This window comes from Protopterus annectens, chromosome 17.part0, assembly GCF_019279795.1.
Source record: "Protopterus annectens isolate FY-2018-M chromosome 17.part0, PAN1.0, whole genome shotgun sequence".
In the NCBI taxonomy this organism is placed as follows: domain Eukaryota; kingdom Metazoa; phylum Chordata; order Ceratodontiformes; family Protopteridae; genus Protopterus; species Protopterus annectens.
This window is the reverse complement of record NC_056751.1, coordinates 188,466,301-188,479,707: the sequence shown is the minus strand read 5'-3', so window position 1 is coordinate 188,479,707 and position 13,407 is coordinate 188,466,301.

Here is a 13,407-nt window from a genome sequence, read left to right as displayed (position 1 = left end):
ACAAGGATGTCCTTTGTCCTGTCTTCTTTTTAACTTATATTTAGAACCTTTCTTCCTATCCATATTACAGAAAACATACCACTCAATCTCTATTGCAGATGATTTGAACCTATACTTTGAGCACCCCATGTCTAACACTAAGAAAATCATCACTTCCTTGAACACCTTTGATTATATCTCAGATTACCAAATTAATCAAAACAAAATCCTATATTTCTGTCTCCTACATTCACTCTTCCTCTTTCATTTTACATTCCAAGTTAACAAAAATATGGACAACTATTTCACAAGACATGTCTAGATGGCAACAGATGAAACTCCTCATGTTAGCTAAAACTTATATTATAAAAATGAATATCCTCTCAAAGCTTCTCTATCATCTCCAGCATCTCTTTCCTCCACTTCCAATGCCTTTTTCACTAGAATACATAAAGCTTTTGCAAAATTCATATGGCACCCCAAATCAGTAAGAGTATCATATCAAAGACTTATCCTTCCAAAAATTAAGGGCGGTCTTGCTATGCCTGATTTACAACTATATTATAGAATTATGCACGCCATTCAAATAATTATAATTGCCAACCATCATGCAAACTCTGTAACTTGGACTTCCCTCTGGGTGAAAATATGGCATAATCTTGCCCTAAATAGCAAATTTAACCCTAAAGCTCTCCCGTTTTTAAGTCCATCAACTCTCAAAAACCTGAAACTACACCATACCTTGAAGGCCATAATCAAAACCTTCCAAGAGTTATTTAAATCCCTAAATCTAGAATTTGCACTTCCCCTTTTCCAGCCCATCCACCGTAATCCAAATCTCAAACTGAACAATAACATGATAAATTTGTCAGACTACTCTCTAATAAAGGAGTATAAACTATGGGATATCCATAAACATAGTCATGCATCATTAACAGATCTTTGAACCCTCTTAAACTTACCAGGAAATGCATAATAATGTTGAGACAGATAAGCGAAATTATTGCATCTCTACTTCATGGCCATATTTCTAGTGACTCTGACTGTAACTTGGTGGCCAAGTTGTTGCAAAGCTTAGCCAGTAAAAAAGTATGCTGTCCTCATCTTATAAGCTTATAATCTCAAGTCTATATCAAGAAAAATTTGTATTTGCAGAATATTAGGACCACCAAGGGACAAACCTACTAGTAGAACAGAAACTAAGAGCTATTAAATTCTCACTTTTGTTCTCCCCATTCAAAAAGCTTACCTATACACAATTTATGGTTACCAACAACTTATACTTCACTCCAGTTCACTTCAACAAATTTGACCCAAATGTGGCCACTTTATGTCCCTGCTGTTTCTATCCCCATGCAGACATCTTTCATATTTTATGGTTTTGTAGATATTCTCACAATATCTGGTGTTCTCTCAAAGTGAGACTTGACAAGATGGGATACCATAAATCAACCCTCTCCTGGGAAATGGGATTGCTACATGTTACCAACCTTAAAATGTCTAAATTAAAATTGCATATCTTATTTACACTTTGTCTATTAGTCAAATTCTACATTACCAAACATTGTATAGATCGCTCTAAGATGTCCTGGAAAGGTTTTAGGGACTTGGCTGTTAAATACATTACTTCGCAAAAACTTTTAATAACGAACCCCCACAAACAGACCTACTACCAGAAATTTTGGAACATTATATTTCAGCTCTTGACTGACAGTTAACAATTATAAATTAAATTACTTCATTATTACCTACTCCCACTCACGTATATGCTTATTTAATTTCTTTATCTCTCCCCTTTACCCCTACCTCGAGGTAAAGGTGGCTCAAGATCAAGATTAGCACTATTTCCTTTTCTATACTTGTTCTTCAAATATTGACCAAAGGGTGATATAGTGTGTGCAGTCTTTAAAATTATCATCGTTCATCTAGATTTACATTAAGCGTATTCACAGCATTTCTTTTTTTTTTCTTTTTTACTGTTCTTAAGCAGCAGAATTGTATATACTGTATATCATGAGTAGTGTTTTTGTTCTCTTCTATATTACTGTACAGTGCTAATCTGCATTTGTTTGTGATATATGTGTTTGGTAAAATCAATAAAATTTCTATTTGAAAAAAAAAAAAGATTTTGCAAGTGTATAAATGGTGTTCCTATTGAAATGTTGGCACTCAGAATGCCAAGTGCCGAAAAGCCAAACAAACAATAAAAAATTAAAACATGGGAGAATAGCGAATTTTGAGAATTACTTTTCTCCTTAAAACATTCTCTTTGCAAGGGTGGCCAAGGCCCTCCTATACTGCCCAAACTTATATATACCAACTTTGAGATCACCACACCTTGGAGAAAAGGGAATATTCTGAGAAATGGCATCTCGGAGGTAGTATATGTTAGCCCAATCTTTTGGCCATTTAGTCTCCATATTTCAGGACTTGCTCTAGCGGGTCCTGACATTTCTATGGGTTACTGTGTGATTGTATTCTGTTTGATGAAAGAAATCCTTCTTTCCCCATGGTGCAGTGATCCGACAGCTGCTGTTGATTATATATTAGTAAAGTAAAACAACCAAAAACAAAATTGTTAATTGACAGAATAACATCTACTTGTTTACTTTTCTCTATCTTGCATGCTTTTGTCATCCCCTTTTTTCGAAGAAAATGACTAAAGACGTTTTAAATTGTTATAGCATGACACGCAGTCTAGATTTTAAGCAGTCTATGGACAATGAGTGCCTTGAAACTAAAAATTTCCTTTAGTACATTAAAATTTGGACTTGTAGTGCCGATATTTATGTTATAGCAGTGCTGGAAGAAAACCATTTATTGGGGCTGCGGTGTTATTGATTCTTAGAGACCAAATGTTTAGACTTCAGGTGCAAGTCTTGTCATATCTCGGTGCAAGTCATAACTTACCTGTATGTACAGATTATATAAATGTACCATATGCTTTTTGTGACACTGTATTGCTGCACTTATTTACCTTTTTGCAAATATTGTGCATAATCAATTATTGATGTTGTATGCTAAAATTATAACATATGAGGTAACAAGAAAATATGTAAATAAAATAAGTAAATAGATAGTAATAATATCACTTTATGTTTCTGTTGTATTGCATGGCTAAGTTTCCAGATTCCTGTCTTTGGCTATTACTCGTACTGTTTGATGAACAGACTTCTGTATATTCTCATAAGGGCTCTTTGAAATAACCTTGTCCAAGTCATACATGCATTGGGGGGTGAAAGGGAGAGACTTAAAGCTGTTTTTGACGTTGGAGGTATTTATATAATATACTGTATACATAAGGTTCAGGTCTGGTTTTGCTTATGGTTTCATGAGGTGCAGGTTAGACTTTTTTGGTTGTAGTCTTGAGAAATTCTGCATGTGCAGTGGTAGAAGAGGTGTGTATCTGTGTGTGTGTGTGTGTGTGTGTAGCGGGGGAGTAGAGTTAAACTTACAGGTAAAGTCATGCTAGAAAGGGAGTGTATTCTCTGTGAACAAGGGGTATCTCTTACAGTATCCTACTGTAAGTCATCTATCAAGTCTTTGGAAATTAGCTCAGTAAGTAATTCCATCAGTACCTAATCCTATGTTAAAAATATAATTCAGATAAATGTTTATTGGCATAAAATACAACCAGCCAATGAGTCCAACACAGGTTTATTGAAGAAATCTCTGTCTCTGAGGTCTCGGCCAAAAAATGCCTTCAAGGAGTAAAGAGTATAGTACAGAACTTGCCTAAAATACTATAACCAATTAACAATTAAACAATTAAATGAGCATTCTCCAATTTAGTTCTTCATTCAACCCATGTGGGTACAGAGTATTAAATTTCAAGATATACACTGATTCTTTAGTTAAAAGCTGTTTTTTAAGAAGACATTCATCAAAAAATGACACATTTATTTTCTCTAAAATAGTTCATTGTAACCCTTCACTATTACTATCATGAAATTGCTGGAAATGTAGTGCTATAGAACTTTCTTCCTTTTTATTATAAATATCCCTTACATGTTCTAATAGTCTCACTTTAAATGCCCTTTTGGTCGCCTCAATATAAAATAAATTACAGGGGCATCTGAGGGCGTAAATAACACCCTCAGTATCACAAGTGAAGTTATTCCAAGTTTCAAAAGGAATATTATTAATTATTGGAAAGTTTTCTACTACAAATTTACAAGCTTTACATTTATTACAGCAAGTGGTTCCCTTAATGCTTAACCTCTGATCTATATTCATAACCGGGGTACAAAATCTTCCTCTTACAATAAAATCTTGTATGTTCCTACCCCTTTTTTCAATAAAATCTTGTATGTTCCTACCCCTTCTATATGAGATTCCCAACCTGCCATCAAGCCATGTAGAGACATTTTTGAAAGAGCACAAGTACTTACAATAATATTTCATTTGTTCTACAACTATTGAACTGAAACATCCAAATGTAACAAAATAAATAAATTCCTTTTGCTCTCTATCAATCATTATGTAAGGATCCAAGGACTGTCTATTAGCATAGCAATTTCCTTTGTCAAAATTATTACATAATTTCTTCCAACTCTTCTCAATTAAACTTTTACTATAGCCTCTCTTAACAAATATATCTACGGTTCTACCCAGTACTTGTTTGAAATCATGAATATTATCGCATAACCTAGATATTTTAAGCATCTCACCATAAGGAAGTGCTTCCATGTGTATTGGTAATCAGAACCTAATCTTACCTTCTAGAAAGGTCCACTACACTGGTTAGTTTTGTAATAAAGGTTCTTTTTAAACAAGAATCTATACAAATTCAACCAATGAAGGACTCTGAAGTAGACCTCTCCTCTGTCATTTTAGGGGAATGTTCCTATTTTCAGACTTAATTTACCCCTGCACATAACATGCATAGTTTTGCAGGTATGTCCCTGTTTTCAGGCTTGATTCACCCCTTCACATTGTTTTCTGAATCCCATCTCCTCACACGTAATTTCTGAAGCTGTCTATTTTTATTTATTTATTTATTTATTTATTTAGCATTTGTTGACCTGGCTAGTCTATCTGGATATATGTCCATTTTCAGTAGAGGCCCGGGGAGAAAAGCTCCAAACAGGATTATACAAAGTGACTATAGATGCTAAGCATCTACTTAAAGAAAAACATTACAACAATACAATACAATAATTTGTAAAAACAACAACACTTTACCATACATTTAGCTTAAGATAGTAGATGAGAGAGGAAAAAAGAGGAAAAAAAAAACTATATTGGAGTAGGTGAAGAGAGATTAAGAGCAGTAGAAGTAACTATAGAAGGAAGGTATAGTAGATTTGGAGCAGTAGGTCAGACATAGAGAGAGAGAGTAAAACTAATAGCTATTATCTGTAAAACGTCTTATGTTCATAAATACTCACAGTTTTTGGGATAATATGTAATCTCTAAAAGGCTAATTTGGATTATGTAGTAGTTCAGGAAGGGACAGAAAAAGCTGGATTAAACTAGAAAAATTGTAATGATAGTCTAGTAAACAGAAAACCACACCTCATGACTAACATACTTGTGGCACCAAATATTTAAAGAAAGAGGCCACAGATTTTACATTTCTCTTGTTTAGAAGCAAAAATAAATGACCTTGTGTGGTAGAATTTAGCAATACAGTTCATTAAAGTGAACAGAATTTACACTGTCTGACAATGTACTTATATTTTTCCATGACATTGGTGACTGTTTTTTAAACATATTTAGAAGTAGTATCCCACATTCCTATTGGAAGCAGGAAGAGCTATGTTATATTTGATATCTAAACTTTATGCTAATCAGAGTCCAGATTTTTGGTTGGATATACTTACTTTATAAGGGCTTTTGTCTGCAGGTTGAGAAGTTTGCACTGAAGGAGTATTATGGAGCAATTTCAGTGCACTGCAAACACTAGATTGCAGCAGTTGCAGTGTAATTGGAGAGTGCTACTTCCATGCCGTTTCTTTCTCCTTCTGTAAGCACTACAAGAATTTTTAATTAGCATGGTATCTTCCTGTAGAAGGGAAGTTTCTGTGAGTTAACAACAGATTACAAAACAGCCATTCTACCTTCCAAGATAGCAGTGAAGACAAGTTTCAGAGGTGTCATGCAAAACACAGGTCACCAAATGGAAAGACTGCTTTTTTTCCATTACAGATATGGGTATCCATGGATCCCCCCCAAACAAAAATAATGAAGTGTAACTGGAAGATAAGTTCACTGTTTCTGAAGTGTTGCAAAGAAAGCTGCATCAATATACTTCAGGCACCACTACAAAGACAAAACTGTCACACCAGCATAGGAACATAACAATGTAGTAACATTGCCACTGTGGAATTTGAAAGTGAAGCATCATACTCTGAAGATGTTGGGAAGAGTCTGAACCTTACTAGAGAGGTGAAGCTGAAATGTAGCTTTAATGGTCTCCTGAATCATGTGATATAAGCCTGAACACAGGCAGTACTCAGTCCCACACAACCAAAGTTTGCCTCACTCCCTATAAAAGATCTGAAGAAATATGGACAATCCGTAATTCCAGTTGGTGTAGCAGCTTTCCATGAACTGAACATTCTTAGTCTGAATATGCAGCCTATTTCTTTCCTTGCCAGCATTTCCCTCAGGCAAACCAAAGCACTGATTTGTTTCTCAAACATGTTTTCCAGAACTTGAAATGAGCAGCTGGAAAAGTTGGCTCACCAAGTGTGCATAGTCTCTCTAAACTCCATGCAGCATGTCATACGGCTTGCTGCGATTTCAAGCTACATTCGAGAGAAGTATAGACTGTATACAAAATTCTCAGTGAAGATTATGGTAAATTTGAAACAGAAAGTCATCAATAAATCAAAACTCTAAGTGATATTTTGAAGTTAACTGCAACATGACGCATGACATAAATTTTAATTTAATTTATTTGTAAACCAGATAAGCCTACAGGATACAAATGTCGATTTTCAGTGGCGAACCAAGCTAAGAGACCAGTCTGGGTATGTGACTTACTCTGAGTCATGAAGCATGCAAATGAAGGCTGAAAGAGCCAAAGTGAGGACTAGAGGAAAATGCTAATTAACAACGCATAGCCTTAGTTCTCTGTTTTATCTTCCAGCACTATAAAGAAGACACAGAGAAGATGAACATGGATTTAACTAGGGCAATGTTATGAAGATTCCTCAGTTGATAGAAAAGCATTATTATACAGTTAAAAAAAAAAACTTACAGGTGCAAAAAAAATGTTTCATATAAATATCACAGCATTCAAGATTAGAGCCCCACCTAGCAATTCTGGTACTCAGTGCTGTTCATCAGTCCGGTGCCTTTAAGTTGAGGGCACAAAAAAAGAGTATTATTGTAGCTTATACCACTCATAAAGTGCTGAAGCACTGAAACCCTGACTGCAAATGCAGTATCAGCATTCATTTCTGACTGCCAGTACTGCACTATAAACCAATCAGCAACTGACAATCCCGCCACTTAACATCTTTTATCAGGGGTGGCAGCACCCCTTTGCTTTACTCTAACTACCCTTATGCTCAAGATAAATTCCTTAATGTTATACGATAATTAGTAAGACAGCAAATTACTGAAGAGATTGCAGCAGCTGGGACATTTTCATTTCAATCAATTGAGTCTAAAAAATGGAGCAGCTGCCTCTCGTCATATGTTATGAGCGGTCATTATTAACAATTAGCAACCAGCACTACTTCTACTAGTACAAGTACTGGGAATACTCACCTAGGAGGCAATTCAGAAACATAAGACTCTGAGCCCACTCCATGGAAAAAATAGCTTTGTATGCAGTGTATGCAAATAACACATAATGCTAAAGAAATGAGGTCCCTATACAAATGAGGCACTGTGATTATGCAAAACATGACACTATACATGGCAAATTGACTCAGAGATTGTGTAAAGTCGGCATGGTGCACAAAGCCTGAGACCTGTTCTGAACAATGAGGATTCATGGTGTACAGGCAGATGACAATGCTTGGGGTAGAAAAACCTATATCTGAACCTAAAATGTTAGTAGCCCCTCTGAGTGCCAGTGCTTGCAGTGATGTACACCATACCCCTTACACCATCATAACAGCACTGCCAGTATCTTACCTACCAGCACCTGGACTGCTTCTATGAGGATAAGGATATGAGAGCTTATTGAGTTTTTTGTATCCCGAAGCAAAATCAAGGGGGTACATGAATTGCCCATTCCAATGGACACTAAATAATGTATAACATTACTCAACATTATGCTGCAACATGTGGATGAGGATATATGGTTCTAAAGGACTACAGGGGACAAAACCAGCATTATATGGGTGTTTTACAGGATGACCCATTTCTCCTCAGGTCCAGGAAGCCAGTGGTTGCATATACATTATCATCAAGGCAATGTATATGCAATCATTGGCAACGTATACACTACACATTACCATCAAGGCTTCATCTGCTTCACAAGATGTAAGATACTTCAGCCAGAGTGGCTTCCACTCCCTCAAATGAAAGATGGTCTGTAATACACAGGACATTATCATAATGTTTTTGTACCACTCAGGCAGCTGTGATGATTTGCATAAATAGTACATGCACAACTTATGCATTCACATGAAGTGACTTCCACAGGCTGATTAATTTCACAGGTGCACAGGTAAGCAGAGACTGAGGCTAATATATACAGTTATCATGCAAGCAGGTAGCAGGCCATATATAATGGTGTTACTGTTGTATGTTACAGGTGATGCCAGATATGGACTGGAGGTGTAGATGATAACTATTATCTGCACCTTCATATTATTTCAGAGATGGCATACCCAACTGCCATTCAGAATCACAGAACATGGTAAAACACATTTATGGCCGACAGAAGGGATGTAGCCACTGCCTTGATGCATCTGGTGGGGCACTGCACTATGCACTAGAGATCTGCAGCCAAGACTTTATTGTGTGCACCGTGCTGCATAACATGGTAATATAGAAACAGCTGTAGCAGAGAAATATCCAGAAGGTCCCATCATAGCTGTATAAGCAACAACTGAGATGCAGAAATGACAGTCAGGGAATGACCAGGCAGCAGCAGTACCACATGCAGGGCAGAGAAAAGAAAAATACATTGCTGTACTGGGAGGTTGGTGTAACGGTTAAGGTGTTTACCTTACAGGCAGAAGGTGCAGGGTTTGATTCTTACATTGGGTAATTGGCTAGGCTTAAAATGTCCCACAAAGGCAGTTAGCCTAGTACTAGTCTATGAACCTATGAACCTATGAATCTGGTCAACAATTACAGGCCATGCAACAGACAAGACAGGACAAAACTAAATTATGAATTCATTATAACAGCCAAGCTTTGTAAAACAGTGCATGGACTGACCATGTTGTGCATCAAGCATTACCATGCCATCACAAGTTAGGTGGTAAATAGGACATTGTCATCATCACATTGCACAGGTGACGGAACACATCAACACTGTCATATGGACTAGGGTCAGTGGAGGTGGACATGGTAGACATACAGTCTAGGCAGAGTTGACCACTGGTGATATGTACTGTGGTGTCTTTCAGTCACATGGCTCAATGTGGTCCATGGCAGGGGTAGTGCAAAACTATGAGACTTGTAAAATACTGCACCAGCACAGTAGTCAGGAACGCGGCACTCCAATAAAATAAAAAGCTTTTAATAGTTGTCACAAAACTAGTGGTTGAGCACTTTCATCGGTTAATAACCAGACATCTTCAGAACCACTGAAACTGCAAAAATCATCATGTTAAATAAAACAAGTAAAGAGACACACCTCCCTACCCGACCAATGAGCATGCACCAATAAAAAGGATAACAATTAAGTAACCACAAGGTGGCATCATAAATAATCGTAAAATCAGGACAAACATATAAACTAAATGAAACTCTAATAAACTCCCACGTAGTATAAAAAATGTATACACTTAGCTCAAAAATCACTTAATCCTACACCATATTGTGCCTTTTCTTAAGTTCACTTGCAATAGAAATAAATTAATTAAATGCCAGGTGGATTAGTAACGTCCAACCTCAACTGCCACATCATCTCTCAATGCAACAAAAACTGTTTCCAATCACAAGCAAATGGATCAACAGTCACCTGTTCAAGAATAAAAAATTTAAATGTTTCAAAACTTTTACATGTCATATTATGATGAGACAATGCACTCTTATTGTCCAACTTTTGTATACTGTATTGGTGTTGGTAAATTCTCCAGTTAAGAGCATTGACTGTCTTCCCAATGTAGAATTCTTGACAGCCAGTACAGAAAGTGAGGTACACCACCCTTTCTGACCAACAAATGTATTTACCATCACCAACCCACCTTTTAATCTTGTCATACAATCAGACATTGTAATTCTCTTCAACGTACTTGCATTGATTACATCTCCCAAATTTGTGTGTGACTGGCCAAGAACCTAACCCCATAGGTAATGGTTTCTGTAAAAGGTCCTTGATGTTATGCTTTCTCTTGTATGTAAAGGTGGGACTCAAATCACCAATAAACCTAAAAAGGGCCAAATTTTTAACAATAATGTTTTCAATGCCTTTAACATTTAAGGTGTAATAACACCATGTTACTAAGTGTGTTAAAGCTTTCGCTCTTAGCCGTTTCTGGTTCATGACTTTTAAACAAACTATATTTTATAATAGGGCCATACTTATTATGTCTTTTAGAGGTAATCTCCAATTCAATTTCATCAATTAACTGGTTAGGAAAACCTCTTACCAAAAACATGTCCCTAAGTGTACAGAACTCTTGCCTACAAATGTTGACATCAGATGTAAGTCTAGATGCCCTTATAAACTGACTTTTGATAATACCTCTTTTTTGATGGAAAGGGTGGCAACTAAAATATAATAAAAAAGAGTTACAAAAGGTGAGTTTATGATACAATCTTGTCTCCAACCCTTTGGGGGGGACATAATATTTTTATGTCTAAAAAATTGATTTCCTTCAAACCTACATGGTGAGCAAATTGTAGAAAATCAGTACTGTTTTCTAATAAAACAAAAAATTTGGCAAGCTGTGTAAAATCCCCCTGCCAAACCAACAAGAGTCCAAGTATCCGTAATAACCACTCACATTTTTAAATAAGGGTAACTGAAAAAGAATGTTAAGGTTACATCTCAGTAACACACAGTTAGCATAAATGGGGGCACAAGCAGCCCCCATTGCCACCCCAGTTGTCTGTTTGTAGCATTCTCCATCAAACTTAATAAAGTTGTTTTTCAAAATAATTTCCATGAAATCATGGATAAGTGTATATTCAGTTTCGGATAGATTACCAAATTCATGTATCACTTCATTAAACCACAACAGCCCTTTTTCATGTAGTATACATGAAAATAAAATGTTGACATCACAGGAAACAAAAATTAAGTTTGAGTCAAAAATAACTTCACGTAATTTGTCCATCAAATCCCATGAATCCTGTAAAATATGGTGAAAGTTAAAAAACAAATGTTTAAGCTTGATGTCAATAAATTTCACCAAAGTTTCAATAATAAATCCAGCAGAAGCCACATTAGGGCAAAATGGTGGATCATCTGTGCTGGAATGAATTTTGGGGATCCCAAATATTGTGGGCATAATGGGGTTTGTAACTTTCAAAAAGTCATGCAATTCTTGATTAATGTGATCAAAAAGAAAAAACTTGTCCATAGCAACTCTAATGCCCCAATCAATATTGATCTAATTTACAGACACAGGACAGTATGTATCAATGTCTCATAAAGGATTCAGCATATGACCATTGTAGTCTGTATTATACATAATCACAAGGTCGCCACCCTTATTGGGCTTCATACATCTAACCTCCTTGTCTTTAATCATTGTAGTAAGGATAGACCTTTCTTCTCTACTCAAGTTGTAAAATTGATGATTGCATTTTCTACCCAACACTCCTCAAATGTCCCTTTCACAAAACCTTTCAAATAATTGAATAACTGAATACAAGGGTGGGCTGACCAAACTTTTCCTCTTGCATCTATTGTCACCTTCCTCTTGTAGGTGATCACCAAACATTAGTTGTAAATTAAGTTTACGAGTAAAAATTCTCAAATCAAGTAAGGTGTGTTCAACTTTGGCTTTATTAGATGGCACAAAGTTGAAACCCTTTAAAAACAATGGATGGTGTATAGGTTCAATAACAACCTCTTTAAAGCTGTAAATGTTAAATCCATAAAAAGAAGTGACAGTACCTGTAGAAATTGTAGGACTTTGCAAGGGCCTATGTGACATCAGCATCTCCAGTTCCCTCTTTTCGAATTCCGTCCCTGCTTCCCTTGTTTGGTCCACTTCCAGTTGGTCGTATAGTTCTTCACTGTCCCATTGTTCACCCATTTGTTGGCCAGCTTCTCCAGTCTCCTTGGAGGTATTTCCTCTAAAGGGACCCTCTGGTCAAAACCTACAGGTGAATCTTGCCCCTCTGTATCCTCCAGTAATATCTCAGAGTAGTTGTGTTTACTAGGAACACCAGGTGGTTCGGGTTGCACTCTCTTATATTTATAAGCAGCAGCATCTTGTACAAGTTTTTTATCCTTCCTTTCTTTTGTCTTGTTCTTCTTATGATCCATCCTTAAAAATACTTTTTGATAGTAATCTCTGTGTTGGTCAAAAATCAAGTCCGAGTTAATATAGTTAACCAACTTGTGGATAGTGTCCTTAAACACTGCTAGTCTCCTGTTATTCTCTTTAACAATAAGACAGGGTAGATCTAGTCCAGTCTGATCAAATAACTCCAGTATTTCAAGGTAGTTAAGCTCTATGCCCTAAGGATATTTCCAAAGTTGTAAACTTTTAGGCACATGTCCCCTTTTTATGCTTTCTTCCAAAAACATACAGTCACTCTGCAGTGATCTGTGTTTATATAGAGGCTTCTCAAAAACATTAATTTGTTCTTTAACTATTAAAAAGTCACCTTCTACATAGTGCATAGCGTTGTTGCTATCGGGGACCACAAAGTGGTCTAACCAGCTGTTTACATTTGGAATACAGGTGTAGTCAATGTCATTTGTATTAACTTGCCTTATTTCATTGGTAACATTCCTATTTCTGTTTTCCCCACTCATTTCTGATATAGGTTTCGTATACTCTTGAAATGGCACCTGTGTAAGCTGCTACATACGTTTTTTATTGTTTATTTACACTTTCCGGTCTTTCCGTGTTTTGTTTTTAAAACTATGAGACAGTGTCAGTGCACCCTGATGGAGTGTATTATGATAACAGTCAACAGATATATGACAGCCATGCAACAGCTAGCAGCCAAAAGTAGGCATGATTCTGCATCTGCCCACAGTAAGCATCAAAGATGTAGAACTATATGAGTGTGGGCATGCAGCCTGGTGAGACATCACAGATCTGGATTCTGAGGAACATTGACAGCCATGAATATAAAACCAGCCTTGCTCAGAGCTGACAGTGA